Source organism: Mastigoproctus giganteus, chromosome 8, assembly GCF_048544385.1.
Source record: "Mastigoproctus giganteus isolate SK-2022 chromosome 8, ASM4854438v1, whole genome shotgun sequence".
In the NCBI taxonomy this organism is placed as follows: Eukaryota; Metazoa; Arthropoda; class Arachnida; order Uropygi; family Thelyphonidae; genus Mastigoproctus; species Mastigoproctus giganteus.
The window spans coordinates 136,795,016-136,812,233 of NC_143582.1; the positions used below are offsets into that span (position 1 = coordinate 136,795,016).

Consider the following 17,218-nt stretch of genomic DNA (forward strand, 5'->3'; position numbering starts at 1 on the left):
TTTGCACTTGATAGCCAATTAAAAGGATTTCAAATAAAAATATTGCAAAAATTTTATTAATGAAAAGGTAACATCATTTGAAATGAGAGAAAAGAGCCTTATTGTTTATTTAGGTATTTCAATAATAAAGTCTGGTGAAGTTGTCTCTTCTTTTTATCGTAGTACAAATCTTTGCAGCATCGAATCCCATCTTGTAAAATTGCCGTATCTTGATGCTACATTCAACATCAGATGTTACATTATTTGGTTTTTAGGAGCATTAGCAACTAAGGCCATATTGCTCCGAGGATATGCGGTGGTCACTCCTTGACCTTTCTGCATCTTCCGTATTTGGTGGTCACGGGCTTGAACCCCGGTTTAATCAAGAAGCATGTGCTTCTTGATTACGCACTGCCGCTCCTGCCCACGGAGGCACCCTCAACCTCAGATCTCCACTCATAATCGCCTCTCAGGCCAGGTCAAACCCCCACCTGAAAAACTTTCTCCAATTCTTCTGTTCTTTGGTGATACATTAGGGTTATCCACTTCAGAACTGTTTTTCTCTTCTTCGTATGCGGTTTGCTTGTCAATTTAAAAGAGAGCTGCTTAATCTAAGTCATTTGCATTGAGTCAATGCAGTCACATACATTGGCAGTGTATAAAGTTTCAAATCCCAAGTCTTTCCCAATCTTCACAATGTCTTCGATAATTTTCTGAATTTCGATTCAAAACCAGTGAAATCATTTGCCAAATGGGGAAAAACATGCTACCAAACAGAACGCGTGTTGTTAGCAGCAATTTTTAGCCAAGATGCAAATATATTTTAAATCGTATTTAAAGGAGTAAAAAAAATAAATTGTTAAATGAAAAGTTTGAAAAGCTGTCACATCATCTCGCCAGGATGGAATTAAGAATACCAAACACTGTTGCGCGTTGCTACTGGCATGTGTGCATGTCAGACAATAGAGTTGGCACTGCAGCATATACATACGCATACCTAGGCTACGACAAAGCAGCATATATGTACATGCACCTAGGCTATGGCAACACAGCATATATGTACAGTATGTGTCTTGGTGAATGAGTTTTAATATGTACAGTAGATTTGACTTAAACAATTGAAAACAGTGTTATAGTGAAACCCGTGCTGTCTGAAGCCGTGCTAAGCGAGGTATTGTTGTATATGAGAAATAGAAAAAGAGTAACAGAACAGATTAATGCCATCAAATTTATGATTGTACATTACATCTGTCTGTATATAACATTTTTTAATTATAATACCAACTGGATAAATTGGAGAATTCAGAATAAAAGTATTAGGGGTGAAAACTATACTCATTAGTTCAAAGGGCCAAGTATTTAGGTAACCTAAGTTGGATTTCTTTGTTGTACCCTATAAATAAACACATAGAATAAAATAAAAAAATTAAAATGATGATATAGCTAATTATAGATATATGGATACACTGAATGGAATGTTAACTCCACTCAATATATCCCATCAATAATTAGCTGCGGCTGTCTCTTTCTGTTTGCCATTTACCAGTTTTTCTATGTTCAAATATACTGAGAATTTACTGTGAATATATAATCAAATTGGTTTAATTACTTTAATATACATTAAATTTAGCAGAATAACTGCTAGCCCAACAGATAGCAGTGAAAATTAATGGAAGTGAATCATAAATAATATATGTGAGTACCAACTATTTATTTATGTAGTGAAAAGAAGGCTTATGCCTAAAATTAAGGCGAAGAGAAATAAAGATAGTAATAGACCTCAATCTCCCTCGAATTGCTCTAATAGATTTTGAGGTATAAAAAAATAGAGTTAGCAAGCAGAAAGCAAAAGCATAGAAACAGCATATTATATAGATACTTGGGATTTACCGGGAGCGTAACTGCCTGACCTTTTAGTAAGGATCCTAGTATTACAGTATGTAGTGATATTTGATGTAATTAGAAGAAATTTTAGAATACCTAATGTATCATAAATCCAATAATGATTAGAAAATTATCTGATATATTAGAAGTCTTTTGAATAACATATAAAATTAAGTAAAATAGAAAATATCTGATATATTGGAAAATATATGGATAAGATAAAATTATAGAAGCTCCATAGGAAATTGTAAGAATAAATTCGCATTTACTTAAATAGCCGTTCAATTAGTTAATCAAAACTAGTTTTCTGTAAAAACAGAAATTAAATAAATAGATAATGAACTATACCTTCTTGTAGTGGACTACATAGCTGAAAGGATTTATATTCAGGGTTACTGCCCTTATATATGTTGAAGAAAGACGGCAGCGCCCTCTAACTTTTGGTTATTATGTGAACAATTAAATAATTAAAATGAAATTATTAATTGAACTACATGAGATGTTTGAATAATGCAGAAAACAGTAGAATTAGAAATTAAAAATTGAAAACCTAAACAAATATTAGAAATTTCGTAAATATAAGAAAATGCTGTAAGATAAGGCCAAGAGAGATAGCGGCACCCTCTCATTATTTGTTACTTTAATACCAACTTGAATAAATAATTAAACAATTATTTCCATGGAAGACAATGATAGATAGACTAATATATCAGATAATTTTCTAATCATTATTGGATTTATGATACATTAGGTATTCTAAAATTTCTTATAATTACATCAAATATAACCGGGCAGTTACGCTTCCGGTAAATCCCAAATATCTATATAATATGCTGTTTCTATGCTTTTTTGCTTTCTAACTCTAATTTTTTATACCTCAAAATCTATTAGAGCAATTTGAGGGAGATTGAGATCTATTACTATCAATTAGAGCAATTCGAGGGAGATTGAGATCAATTACTATCCTCATTCCTCTTCGCCTTAATTTTAGGCATAAGCCTTCCTTTTCACTACATAAATTATTAGTTGGTACTCACATATATTATTCACAAGTCACTTCCATTATTTTTATTATTAATTTTCACTGCTATCTGTTGGGCTAGCAGTTATTCTGTCAGTTTTCTGCTAAATTTAATGTATATTAAAGTAATTAAACCAATTTGATTATATATTCAAAGTAAATTCTCAGTATATTTGAACATAGAAAAACTGGCAAATGGCAAACAGAAAGAGATAGCCACAGATGATGGGATATACTGAGCGGAGCTAGCCCTAGTTAACGTTCCATTCAATGTATCCATATGTCTATAATTAGTTATATCATCATTTTAATTTTACTATTTCATTTTATTTTTACTTTATTTTATTATATGCGTTTATTTATAGGGTACAACAAAGAAGTCCAACTTAGATTACCTAAATACTTGGCCCTTTGAACTAATGAGTATAGTTTTCACCCCTAATACTTTTATTTTAAATTCTCCAATTTATCCAGTTGGTATTATAATTTAAAAAAAAAAAAAATATACACACACACACCGATGAGTCAAAACATTATGACCACTTACATAATATGATGTTGGATTCCACGCGCAGCCAAAACAGCTCGTACTCAGCGAGGCATGGACAATACAAGATTTCTAAATGTGTCTTGTGGTATCTAGTACCAACACATAACCAGCAGATCCTTTAACTCCTGTAAGTCTGTGGTTGAGACGCCGCAGATCGGAATTGCTGTTCCAACACAAACCACAGAGGCTCGATGGGATTGATGTCTGAGGAATTTGGAGGTCGGGGAAATACCGGGAAGTCTTCCTCATGTTCCGCTAACCAGTCTCGAACAATCCGGGCGGTGTGTTATGGTGCATTATCCTGCTGAAAGACTGCACTGCCAGAGGGGAAAACCATTGCCACGAAAGGGTCTACCTCCGTGTTTCCCAACGTGGGTCCCACGCCCCACATGGGGGAAATTTGATTGTTCAGGGGGGCAATTCAAAAATTGCTCGTTCTAGAGTTTAAAATAACCGCCTACTATGATTTAACTTGTACAAAAGAAGAATTGTTGGTATCTCAATTTGAAATAAGCATTCGTTAAATGTACTTTCTATAGAGCTGCACTTTAAAGTTCGGAGTAATATCAACTACAGTTTGCTCGGAGAGTATTGCTTACTATGCCTAGTGAAGAAATAGTACGTACTGTATTGGACGATTGCTTATGGCATGCGCAATGCGCAAGCAAAGTGGTTGTCTACTGTAGCCAACCGCAAACTCCACATGTTATATGAAATAGCTAATTCCTTTCATACAAATGCTCGTTTGGGCGTCGTGACTGTATATTTGGATAGGTTTGGCGATCTCAGATTAAAATAAATAATTATTTTGTCTGCACACAGAATTATTATTAATGAAGAACCGTGATACACAATGGTATGTATTTGTCATTTATGTATATTTCTGTGGTCTCAGTAAATAAGCAAATAAGTCCAAAAACTCAAATTTGCAGGAGAGGAAAAATAACTCACACACTCTCATATAAACATGCATATATTCGAATATACAAATATTTATTACTCACGCTAAAACCACAATAACGAAGATATCTGCATGTCACATAATAGTAAATAATAAATACTTTATTATAGTACACTTATCTCATTTTCGACAAATTAGACTCATCTGCTTGTTCACAGAGACCACAGATTTAATAGCCTGAATTCAGTAAATTGTGTGATTTATTCTTTCAAAAAGCATACTAATAATTAATTTTTATATATTAAAATAAAATTAAACTAACTTGAATGCATAGTTTATTTTTAGTTTTTGATTTATCTTATATTTATTTCTTTCAGTTGCACAGTAAAATGAGTAGTGCGAGTAAAAAAAAAAAAAAGTTTGTCGGTATTCGGAGGAATACTTAAAATTTGGTTTCATCTCATACCCGCTGTCCACGATCAAAGGTCACCTTTTTGTCTTTTATGACAACAATGCTTGACCAACGAATCAATGAAGCGAGGTCATCTTGAGGCACATTTGAAGGCGAAACATAATAAAATAAATATAAAATCTCTCTGCGGCAAGCATCAAGCACAAGGGTCTCACTAAATTTAGTGCACTCATCTAGAAGTGACTTCACATGGAATGTTGAAATTATTATAAACAATTAAATAATAATTACTAAAAATTAAAATATTATAGAAAAATCTTTCATATAAATTATTTTGTACTTGAATTTTAGTTGTCTATTATATGTTTTGAAAATTTACTTACTGTTTTTTTCTTAATAATTTCCTAATGATTTCTTCCTAAAACCTAAGTCTTGTGTCCTGAACAAGTTGTAATTAGGCTTCATTTAGGGAATAATTCAATTTTTGAATATAAAAAATATGTATATCGGTGTTTCCCAACATTACATAGAATCAGAATTTTAGAAAGACTTAGGTGGGGCGTGGTAAAATAAAGGGTGGGAAACACTGGTCTACAATGATGTTTAGATAGGTGGTAGACATCAGAATGCCCTGCACATGGATGACTGAACCCAGGGTATCCCAACATAACATCACCCAAAGCATGACACCACTGGCTTGTTTTCATCCCACGGTGCAGCCACCATCCCCAGGTAAACAATGCACATGTATCCATGGTGCAGGCAGGCACCTTCCCCAGATAAACGATGCAAACGTATTGAGCTGTCCACATGGTGCAAAGGAAACTTAATTCATCAGACCAGTCGACTTTCTCCCAATCACTCAAGGTCCAGTTCCAATGCTCGTGTGCCCATTGTAGGCGCTGTCACTGGTGAACCGTGGTTAGCATGGGCACTCGGAGTGGCCTATGGCTATGCAGCTCCATTTTCAGCAGGGTCGGATGTACCGTGTGTTGTGACACATTACTCCCGTCACCAGAATTCCAATTACTGGCTAGTTGCGCCACAGTCTCCCTTCTGTTTCCGCATACCATCCAGGAGAGCCTTTGCTCACCTTGAGCATCGATGAGTCGTGGTTGTTCAACACCTCGCCGACAGTTTGTGGGTTCCCCCTCCTCGGATCACTTTCAGTAGACGCTAACCACGACTGACTGCAAGCATCCCACTAGCTGTGTCGTTTCAGATATGCTCTGATGTAGTCATCTGGCCATTACAATTTTGCCTTTGTCAAACTCACTTTGCGTAAGTCTGCTGCCTTTCACATCTGAAGAACAAGAGTAACACTGATTAATGGAGCTCACTATCAGGTGTTTTTTTATACCATGTCCCAACCCACACCGTAGTTCACTTGCAGTTGCTTCGATTTGCATAAAGACTCGCTAATCATAATGTTTTGGCTCATCACTGTGTGTGTGTGTGTGTGTGTGTGTGTGTGTGTGTGTGTGTGTGTGTGTGTGTGTGTGTGTGTGTGTGTGTGTGTGTGTGTTTAAAGAAACTTATGCAATGTAAACTGATAAAACAAAATAGGTTTATACTGATCACATGTATCTCATGTCGGCCAAATGAATACAGTAAAATTCTTTTACACGAAACTTCAAGGATCATTTCATTGTAATGAAATTGTTCTAACAAATCTTACTGAAATTAATTTGTATAAATAAATTCTACTGTACTTTTCTATTATTAAGTAAAAAAAAAAACAATTTCATCAACTTTTAAATCAACAATTAATATATTATGAAAAATGTGTACTACAAAGGTAAAAAATATTTTAATAAGAGCATAACTGTTGTTTTGAAAGCATTTTATTTATAAGAAATTCCACATATTCAGAAAATTAGCAGTAAATACAGTTTGTTATTACCTTATATATTAACATGCCAATTTGTTTTTAATGCATAACTTTTTTTTCCCTCCTTATTGATACAAAATTCAGTGTTAATGAATTTGAAAATGTGGGTAAGGGTAAAAAGCTCAATCATTTAAAAGGCTGGAAAACAGGAAATGGTGTAGCATTAAATCTTTTACTGAATTTTTCACCCCCCCCCCCCCCCAAGACATTTTTTCCATAGCCATGTTTACAATATGGCTAAAGTGTGCCATCCACAATTGTTCAAAATTATTATTATTTATTTTTTATACTTTTTTTTTTTTTTTTTTTTTTTAACTGGTATATTTTATGAATAGGCAAAATTTTCATTCTGCCTATTCATAAAATTGTATAAAATTTTTCATAGAATTTGTATAGAATTTTTCACAGAATCATTGTATAGAATTTTTCACAGAATAATTGTATAGAATTTTCACCAATGCTATTCACTGAAACAAGATTTTCAAAGCATGGATAATAAAAGTGATCAGTCCAGATCTAGAAATATTTTTTTGTTTAAAGAGTATTCATTTCAATGGGATTTTACTCTATTAAAAAATTCTTTTATTGAAAAACACAAATTTCCCAATAGCTTGTTTGTTTATTTGGTTTTTAGGAGCATTAGCAACTAAGGCCATATTGCTCCAGAGATATGCGGTGGTCATTCCCTGACCTTTCCGCATCCCAGTCTAATCAAGAAGCATGTGCTACGCACTGCCGCTCCTGCCCACCTGGCTACGGAGGCGCCTTCCCAATAGCCACTGACAAAAACAAACTAAATACTTCACAGAGGAGACGGGTACCGTAGTGATTTTCAAAGTATGAACCATTGAGTGACTGTACTCTCTTCCAAGATATATCCACTCAATTAGACAATTAAAAAAAAAAGTGTTATCCAATTGTAATTACTCAAAAGTTTCTCCCCTATCTCCCTCATTTAGTGAAGCAACATCAATGAAATGTTAATTGCACATACAAATTCACAAAAGTAACCCATTTCCCCTGAGAAGGAAGGGAGGAACCAAATATAGTCGCGATATATTCAGTTATAAATTTTTGTAAACAGTACATTCTTTATAGAATATCGGATAAAGTACGCAAAGTGTGTAGTTTATCTGATATTTTTAAATCTTCAGTGAGCATATGTTAATAATGCCATATTTTATAATAAATATCCTTAAATCTTATTTAAGTATTTATTCTTTATTTAAAATAAAAATAAAAAAAAAACACTGCGGTAATAGTGCATCTGCTTTAAAATACTTAACTCATTTTGTCCACTGGTGGCAAAACAGTAACGTATTGAAACAAAATTTGTTTATAACATCATTTTTTTGCTTTTGAATACTGATGTTATAAAGTGCTTTTGTAATATTGTTCTTCTCTTAATCAATGCATATTCTTATTAAAATGGGGCATGAGGTGGGCAAATTGTATTTTCAGCTATAACAATGGTGCTAAGTTACCCAAGGCACACACATTATAATGAGTATTCAAATATGTATTAATGTGTATTTAAATGCATAATATTCATTGTAAATAATTAGTGAGAGAGAGAGCAGGAGCACCCCCCCCCCAAAATGAGTTTCTAAGTGTCATATTTTCAGAAACCGACTAAGCATATCCCCAACTGAAAACGCCCCTCAAATACTTTCCCGGTTGTTAGCCATAGTAACAGTACCGATTATCCTACACTAATTTTAGTGGTAGAGAATGAAAGGGACTTGGGGGTGGTTGTGCAGGCAGATATGAAGTTCTCTGAGCAGTGCAGACGGGCTGCAAGAGTAGCTCATGGAGTATTGTCAATGATATACAGGAATTTTTCAAGCAGGGATAAGGAGGTGATTATTCTATTTTATAAGGCGATGGTCAGGCCACACCTAGAGTACTGTATACAGGTCTGGAGACCTCATTTCAAGAAGGATGTAGAGCTGCTGGAACAAGTACAGAGAAGGGCAACAAGATTAGTGAATGGAACAAAGGGGTGCTCTTACGAAGAAAGGCTTAAGTTTTGCAAATTACAGTGTCTGGAGACTAGGCACCAGCGAGGTGATCTGATAGAGGTGTATAAAGCCTTGAATGGTTTAAGCATGCTCAATGCTGATGGGATTCTTCCTCTAGCTCAGAAAAATCACCTGAGAGGGCATAAATTCAAATTGAGGAAAGACAGATGTAGGATAGACGTGCGGAAATTTGCCTTTAGCCAGAGGGTGGTTGGTTGGTGGAACAGACTTCCATCCCTTGTGGTGGAGGTTGATAGCCTAAATAAGTTTAAGGCTCAGCTGGACAGGTATTTTGAACGAACAGAGGGGTGAAGTGGAAGTGGGTTTTTTTTTTTTTTTTTTTTTTTGGCTGATGCTGCATAAGCTTGCTTTCTTGCATCAAATGCCTCTACTAATGCTAATGCTAAGTGCTGACAACTGAATAAATCATTGCATCCACATCAAAAAAAAAATTTTTGCACTCCATGACGTTGAGAGACTGACTCAAGAAGTTTAGCAGCAAAAGTCACATTAATTTGTACCTAATTGAATGTTTGTTACGTTTACAAATGCTCTACAAAGGTTTTATAAACGTTTGTTCTCGGTTTACAAACGATCGCTATAACGAAGTCACCAACAGATAGAGTTCCTTATAAAACAATATGCCAAACATATAGTGCACATAATTGTAAAATTTAAATAAATTTTTAAAAAATGTATTTATTACAATAATTATCAGAAAATTATTATATGATAATTATACTGAACTGTTCTTGGTTAATAAAACTAATCTAGTCAGTAAAAAAATGGTTGGTTTACATGGCAAGCCACGTAGAATGCTTTCTCATGGGAAAGAAATCAGTGATTTCCCCCATTATAATATAATAGGATCATCACTTGCTTTGCCTGGGTTATCTTAGACAGTCAACCGCTGGTTCACTTAGGGTATGGGAAAGGGAAGCTTCTCCATCCCTTTCTCTTCCAGTCACAAAACTACCTGAAACAGATAATAGCAGCATTGAGAACACACAGCAGAAAATGCACCCGACCGATCTTTCGCATCACACAACAACAAACGTGGTAAGTTGTTTTATAGACACCATTAAGAGTAGTTCTGCATTTGGTGACTTAAAAATATATTTTTAAAAATTCAAGCGATCATGGGTCCAAAGCGAAATAGTAGTGCTGGTGCTGATAGTGGTAATAATAAAAGACACAGTATACGATAAGCCATAACACATACATATATTAAAATAAAACATATTGTATAGACAAGGGGTTGACAACCTTTTTTGAGTGAAGAGCCATTTTTGATCGAATCAAAAAAAAAAAAAAAGAATCCATGTGTTTCTCTTCAGATTCCCAATATAATTTGTTCCATTCTTTGCTGTGTAGTTCTCAGCTTCTCTTCTATTCTTTTGGTGAGTGCCCAAGTTTCACTTCCATAAGCCATGGTGGGAGGTATACATTGGTTCATAATTTTACGCTTCAGAAAAACTGGGATATTGCTCTTCAGTAGGTAACTATATTTCCTGAATGGTATCCATCCAAAATTTATTTTTCTCTCGACTTCCAGCCATTTTTCATTATTACAACTATTAACTTTTCCCAGATAAGTATATGACTCCACCTTTTCAATTATTGCTCCTTCAATCATTTATCCCTTTCTGTGCCATACTTGTTGATCATTACTTTTGTTATAGCCATATTCATTTTTAGTCCAAAATCCTTACTAACTCTACATAACTGATTAAGATTTTCCTCTAATTCTTTGGGATCATTGCTTATGACTACAATGTCATCTGCAAATCGTAAATGGTTTAGGTACTCTCCATTCACATTGACTCCTTTCTGCAACCAGTCTAATCTTCTGAAAGCTTCCTCAAGGGCAGCAGTAAACAACTTTGAAGATATTTTGTCTCCTTGTTGAACTCCTTTCTCAATTTTAAATTTGCTACTGTCTTTGTCAAGGCTAATAAAGGAGGTAGCATTCTCATATATTTTCTTCAAAATCATAATATATGGGGTATCTATGCCTTGTCTTTCCAGTGCCCGAAACATTGCCTTATGCTGTGCTGTATGGAGTCAAATGCCTTTTCATAATCCACAAATGCCAGACATAACAGTGTTTTATATTTATTTGCTTTCTCCATTAGCTGTGATATTACGCGAAGGTGATCCATAGTTGATAATCCTGTCCTAAAGCCAGCTTGCTCTTTCAGCTGATTCTCATCAAGTATTCTTTCTAATCTGTTAGTAACAACCCTTGTGAACAACCTGTAGATGTGAGATAACAAGCTAATTGGTCTATAATTTCCAATTTCTGATTTATCTCCTTTCTTATGCAGCAAAACTATGATTCATTATTCCACTCCTTAGGCAATACGGCTTTTCTAATGCATTTTGCGAAGAGTCTTGCCAGTTTCTGTGTCATGTCTCTTCCTCCCAATTTGAACAACTGTACAATAACTTCATCTTCCCCCAGGACTTTCTGATTTTTAATTTTCTTCAAAGAATGTTCTACTTCATCAGAAAGGATATTGGGTATGTCGTACGCATTACTAATTTGCGATTCATCTTCCCCACTGCTGGCATCATTCCCTCGGTACTTGTATAATTCTCTATAGTAGTCTTCTGCTATTTTAATTATGCCTTCTCTGCTAATTATAAGTACGCCATCGCTATTCTTCAGTTTCAGTATCATATGTCTTTCTGTATTACTGCTCATGACTACTGATTAAGTCTTTTGTTTTCCATTAATGCTTGTTCTACTTTTCTTGTGTTAAATCTTCTTATGTCCTCTCTGAGTCCCTTTCTAATTGCTTTGCACAACTCAGTATACTCAATTTTCTCCTTGTCAGTGTTTATCTTGCTCTTCATTTGTCGTCTTCAGTTCATCATGACAAGTGCCTGACTAATTTTTTATTCTTTGGATTTCTTTTTACCTATAGGTTTCTTGGGCTTTATCACTTTCAGAAAGTTGTAATATTCCTCATCAATATCTTGGTCCTGAGCAGTCTGCAGAAGATCAAACTTGTTCTTAAGTTCCAGTACATACCGTTTTTTCTCCTCTTCTGTTATCTCAAAGACCTTTATATATTATTTTCTCGAGTCAGTTTTTTCCTTTCTTTTCTTACATATTCATGTACTGGTATTAATGATTGTAATGATCTCCCACTACCACCGTCTTTTTTTAGTTCTACAATAATCATCATTACTTATATGAAATATGTATGCAAAGAGTGAAAAATATATGCAGGAGACAAAAATCTTATGCTATACTGTACTGAGATTCAAAAATATTAAGCAATTGCAGAAGTTCAACAGCTTGCTCAGACAGACTATCTTGTCTCCTCTCCAGCTAGTGCTTTTGAAGGTTGCTAGACTTGTGAAATAAAATACAAAAGGATGACGGACACAGTGCAGGCATACCTCCACTTAACAACATTTCATTATAGCAACACTTGAAAATAACCACCAATATTAGAATTTGTGACATCCCTCATTGTGTCATAACGACATCTTATATATATTTTCCACAAATATTAAAAAACATGCAATAAAAGAGCACTGTCCCCAACCGTGTAAAAACGAATCTTTGTTGTGGACATTCACTGCCAAAAGGAAACAGTAAGCAGAAGGCCTGGTATATGCTATTTTTAACTTGTTATCTTTACTGATTTGCTATGACAGGCCCTTTAAAATAGATTAAAAACACTTATGAAAGGAAACAGTAGCATGGAAAGTTTAGATACCGTGAAATATAAATGGTTCCTGGAGAAAAGTATGGTCAGATGGTATCCACAATTACCTTTAATTGAAGAGCCTACAGAAAATATATAAAGAACACAACAGATATTACCAAAGGAGGCTGATGTGGTCAATTTACTTAAATTGCCTAAAAATTTGACTACCGAAGTACTACTTTAAACAAAAGAATGAAAAGACATTGTTGAAAAAATGCTAATCTTGCAACCCGAAAAATTAAGAGCAAACAATGATATGCCACGAGCATTAACCCACATGGGAAAGATAAAGACTTTATGAAATAGCAGAATTAACAGGGACATGAAAAAAAAAATCTACCTGCTGTAGGGGGGGGGAGAGAGAGAGAGAGAGAGAGAGAGAGGAGTGGAGGCGCAAGAAAAAGAACCCATATCCACTGACTCATTTTTAAGCTACTTCAACCACCTGCATCAACAATAGGTGAATCTTCACTGTTCGTGACACAATTAGATTAATAAAATATAAAAAAATAAAAATATTCCATTTTAATTCTGCAGTTGTCCTTTCTTTCATGATTATGGTTAGAGGCCTACTAGGGATGGTTCCATTTTAACAAAGCCAACAATACACAATGTTTCAATCTATTCTCATGCCTTTAATATAGCCCATAAGATTATGGGCTATATTATCTTAACAGAAATAGCACAGTGAAATCATGTGATAACCGATGGAAATTTCATGGAGTTTTGGTTTGTCAAAGTGGAACCATCCCCATTAGGCATGAACATTTGATTTTCAATTAGCTGAAAATAAAATTCATATGCTTTACTGTTTGGCTATTTTAAGGTACCTACAACAGTGTTATTTATGTGAAGGTTTTATTTCTGTACCCCACTTGATTGTTCACTTACACAAATATGTACTTTGTGCAATTATGTAACAGTTCAAATATCTTTGATGAGAAATCAAAAAAGCTTCAAAATAGCTATTGAATAGCATCTCAGATTTCTAAACTTATAGGATATTCGTGTTCTATTAAAAAATTTAAAAATATTAATTAATGCAGAACCGTGGATAACAGTATTTGTCTCTAAGATGAATATGAGGGTTAAATACTAAGGGCTGTCCTCAGCATCAGCAAAGATCTCCCTATTATCAAAATCCAATACAGTACAGTATAGGAATCATGTTAAGGTAAACAAATAAGTCTATCACAGCATTACTGAAATTAACGATTACTAATGATTACAGTCAGTGGCTTAGTCAGGTTTTGAGGGGGGGGGGGGGCAAACAGATAAAATAGGTGCCAATTGTTTGTTTGAATGTCATTTTTTTTTTATAGTTTATGGATAGGATAGGGGAGCATTTGGGTTGTCATCAGTGCAACACCAAGGTACCTGCCCACCCACTGATGAGGAGCCAATAAGCCCGAAACGGTGCCATATGGGTGATAGTATCCGCTGAGAATAAGTAACAATAGTCTTCTCCCATAATGAAGAGTTACTTATTTGAATATCATGGTGCAATATCATGGCAACTCGTTGTGAAGGGAAGGTATTCACAATATGAGATATACTTAATGATGCCAATTTATAACTACTTATGTAGTTTGCTATGTACAGAAATAATGCAAATGCACTAACTTGTACATTACCACACCATCTTAAACATTAATAAGGCCTGGGAAGAAATTACTAAAAGTTTAAACGACATATGGAAGAAAATATGCCCACGGCACATAAAAGGCTTCAAAGGGTTTGAAAAAGACGAATCATATGAAGAGGTTACAGACAAGATTGTTAAGGTTGCAGAGCTACTTCAGTTGGAGGTTGATGCCAAAGATGTGGAGGAGTTAATAGAGGAAGAAGAGAAGGAATTAATCTAACAAAGAACTTATTGACTTGCAGGCAGTGATAGTGAAAGAAGAAAATGCATATGAAGCTCAAGATGAACTAAATGAGGAGCTGAGGTGCTTCATCACCAGAGAGATGGCAAGGATATTTTGTGAAATTGCATCAGATATGGCAAGGTTTAAGAAGCTGGATCCTGACAGTGAACAATTCTTAAGTTAACAGAGTGGTGACTGATAAGCTTGCTACAAAGAAATCTACGATGAGAGGGAAATAAAAAAAAAAAAAAAAAAAAGCCACCGTCCAGTCATCCATTAATATGTTCTTTCGTAAGGCTGAGCAAAATGACGTTATACCTGTCTCCTTTTTTTTTTTTTTTTTTGCAATTTTATAATTTTGAAATTTTTTGTAAAACTTGCATGCTTCTGTAATTTTTCCTGCGCACGAGATAAAAAAATTGAATAAATACAATAAATAATTCTATTTATATTTCGTCGAACATTTCTTTTTTGATTCAATCAATTCAGCGAACATAGTTGCGAGTGCTGCACAAGCATAGGAGAAATTCCGACTAAAGTAAAATCTGACTTATATAGTGTTCCATGGAACGCAACCCTTACATAAGACGGGGAGTTCCTGTATGTAACAGTTAGAAAAAATTTAGATGCTAGTAAGTTGCCTTTATATTTAGCTGAGGAAGCAAAAGAACCATCAAGTTTTAACAGAAATGGGAGTACAGGTGGACAATAGACGACCAACAGCTTTGGCATCAGATCAGAATGCCTGACTACCACTTGGACAAACAAATTTTCCCACTCCTAGCACGGTCAAAATCTACTTTTGATTGTTGCAACTTTGGTGTAAGCAGAAAATTAACATGGAGATTGGATGCAAACCATATGCTGTTCAAGATAAGCAACATCCTTTTCTTGAACAGCATTAGCACATTTATTGGATATTAAAGGTTTAGACAGAGGATGAAATTTTAAGGTGGAGCATGGAATAAAGGATTTCATCTCTAACCGTAATTTCACTGATGTGATCTGAACAAACATGATATCATATTTAAAACAGTAATCCAAGGAAAAGGACAGAATCTCACAGATCATCCCAATCGGCATTCTTGTAAGGCCAAACAATATGAGTCTGAGAGTAGCCCCAAGAGAAAGGCTCCACTGGAGAATAGAATATCACCAAGTTGTGGTCTGGAGCATCTAGAGGACCACTCATCACAACAATGTACTTTAAAGGGTTGTCTGTGAGAAAAACATAAGTGCTGAGTGAGATTTGGATTTTCTGGTATTCTGGTAGGTAAATGAACAATCCATGCAAGGTTATTAGTTATTACAAAAGCCTCAGCACCTTGTCCATCTAGGTCTGTGTGACTAGAAAGCTAAAGCCAGCTTCAGTTGTGAACATTAAAATCACCAAGGAAAATTTCCTCACTGTTAGAAAATTTGGACTGAAAAAGGTACATTTTAAAGAAAGCAAGCCAAAGAGTTCCAAGTGATTACTGGAATTTGGACAACAATAAAGGTAACAGATGAATTTAACAGAAAGGGGTAAGCCAGAGAAAATCAAAAAGAGGAGACAGATTCTAAATTACTAAATCTTTGAGAGGTAATATCAGAGCAGCAGACATATACACAAGCACCACCTTGAGGCAAAAGACACAGCAAATAATTAGAACAGGTGACATGAGCAGTGACTGAGGCAACCAATAACTGGGATCCCATCAAAAAAAGTAGGACTTGGCAGATTAATTGAAAACGGACATCACAACTCGAACTGAGACCACATATATTTGTGAAATGAATGAGGAAGTGTTTGGGAGTTTTAGATCTTTTTTTTGCAGATAAGTACATTTTTCTATTAGTTGGGCTAATAAGTTTCAGTAATAATGCAATTTATATTTGTATTCCATTAAAGGTTGTCAATTTTATCAGTTTTTCAAATTGTTCTGGTTTGATGTCTCGAGGTCTCCTGATTGTAGTAATTTAACCATTTTGCTAATTCAGCAATAGATTCCAGAAAGAAAAAACCCAAGTTTTTTAGATGCAGAGGAAGCAATATTTGTAATGTGCTTGTGCCAAGAGAGATTAGAAGTCAGGGTAATCCACCAAAAGAGATATCATTTTGCCTAGAAATTGGATTGCCACTAAAGATAAGCACAGGAGCAGAAGAATCCTTTTTGGGAGATATAAGACAAGACTGAGTTTTAGAAGGGTTTAAATCAACTAAGTTGTCTTTGCCCACTGGAGAATTACCTGAAGATCGGCATTTAAGGAATTGGTAGCTGATTTTCAAGAAGTTGAAGCTGATTGAGCAGGACAAGGTTTCTCAAAATGAAAGTGAAATGCAATGTGCTATCATCGGCAAAACTATGGATAGGATTTCCAGTCAATGGAAGAAGGTCATTAATATACAAGAGGAAAAGAGTGGGGGAAAGAACTGAACCTTGGGGGACACGAGCGATCAGAGAGAAAACTGGATAACCAATTACTAAAAACCGTTGGAAAACCATAAGATGGAAGCTGGTTTAGAAGACCTTTATGCCAAACACGATCGAAAGCCTTTGAGATTTCACGAGCAACTACTTGTGTTTCACCAAACCTTTCCATTGAATTAGTCCATAAATGGGTAACATAAGCCAGAATATCACCAGTGGATCGACACTGATGGAATCCATACTGGCGATCGTTGATCAGACGGAAGGTTTCTAGGTAGTTTAAGAGTTGGCGGTTAATTGATTTCTCCATTACTTTAGAAAGAGTAAAAGTAATTGCAATGGGACGATAACTGGATGGAAGAGATTTGTCACCCTTTTTAGGAACTGGCTCGATATGAGCAAATTTCCAAGCAGAAGGAAAACACCTTTGGAATAAGAAAGTGAAAAAGGCTGCAAAGAATAGGAGTAAGTTCAGAAGTACAGGTTTTGAGAACAAGTGGAGAAATACCATCGGGACCTGGAGCTTTCTTAGCATCAAGATTCATCAAAATCCTT

General features: G+C 35.0%; 1 protein-coding gene across 1 annotated transcript in view; it reads right to left on the reverse strand.

Annotated features, from left to right (window-relative positions):
- LOC150081843 (serine/threonine-protein kinase Tao-like) overlaps window positions 1-17,218 on the reverse strand; it is a 187,552-nt gene that overhangs the window by 28,656 nt on the left and 141,678 nt on the right. The gene's annotated exons all lie outside the window — the stretch shown is intronic.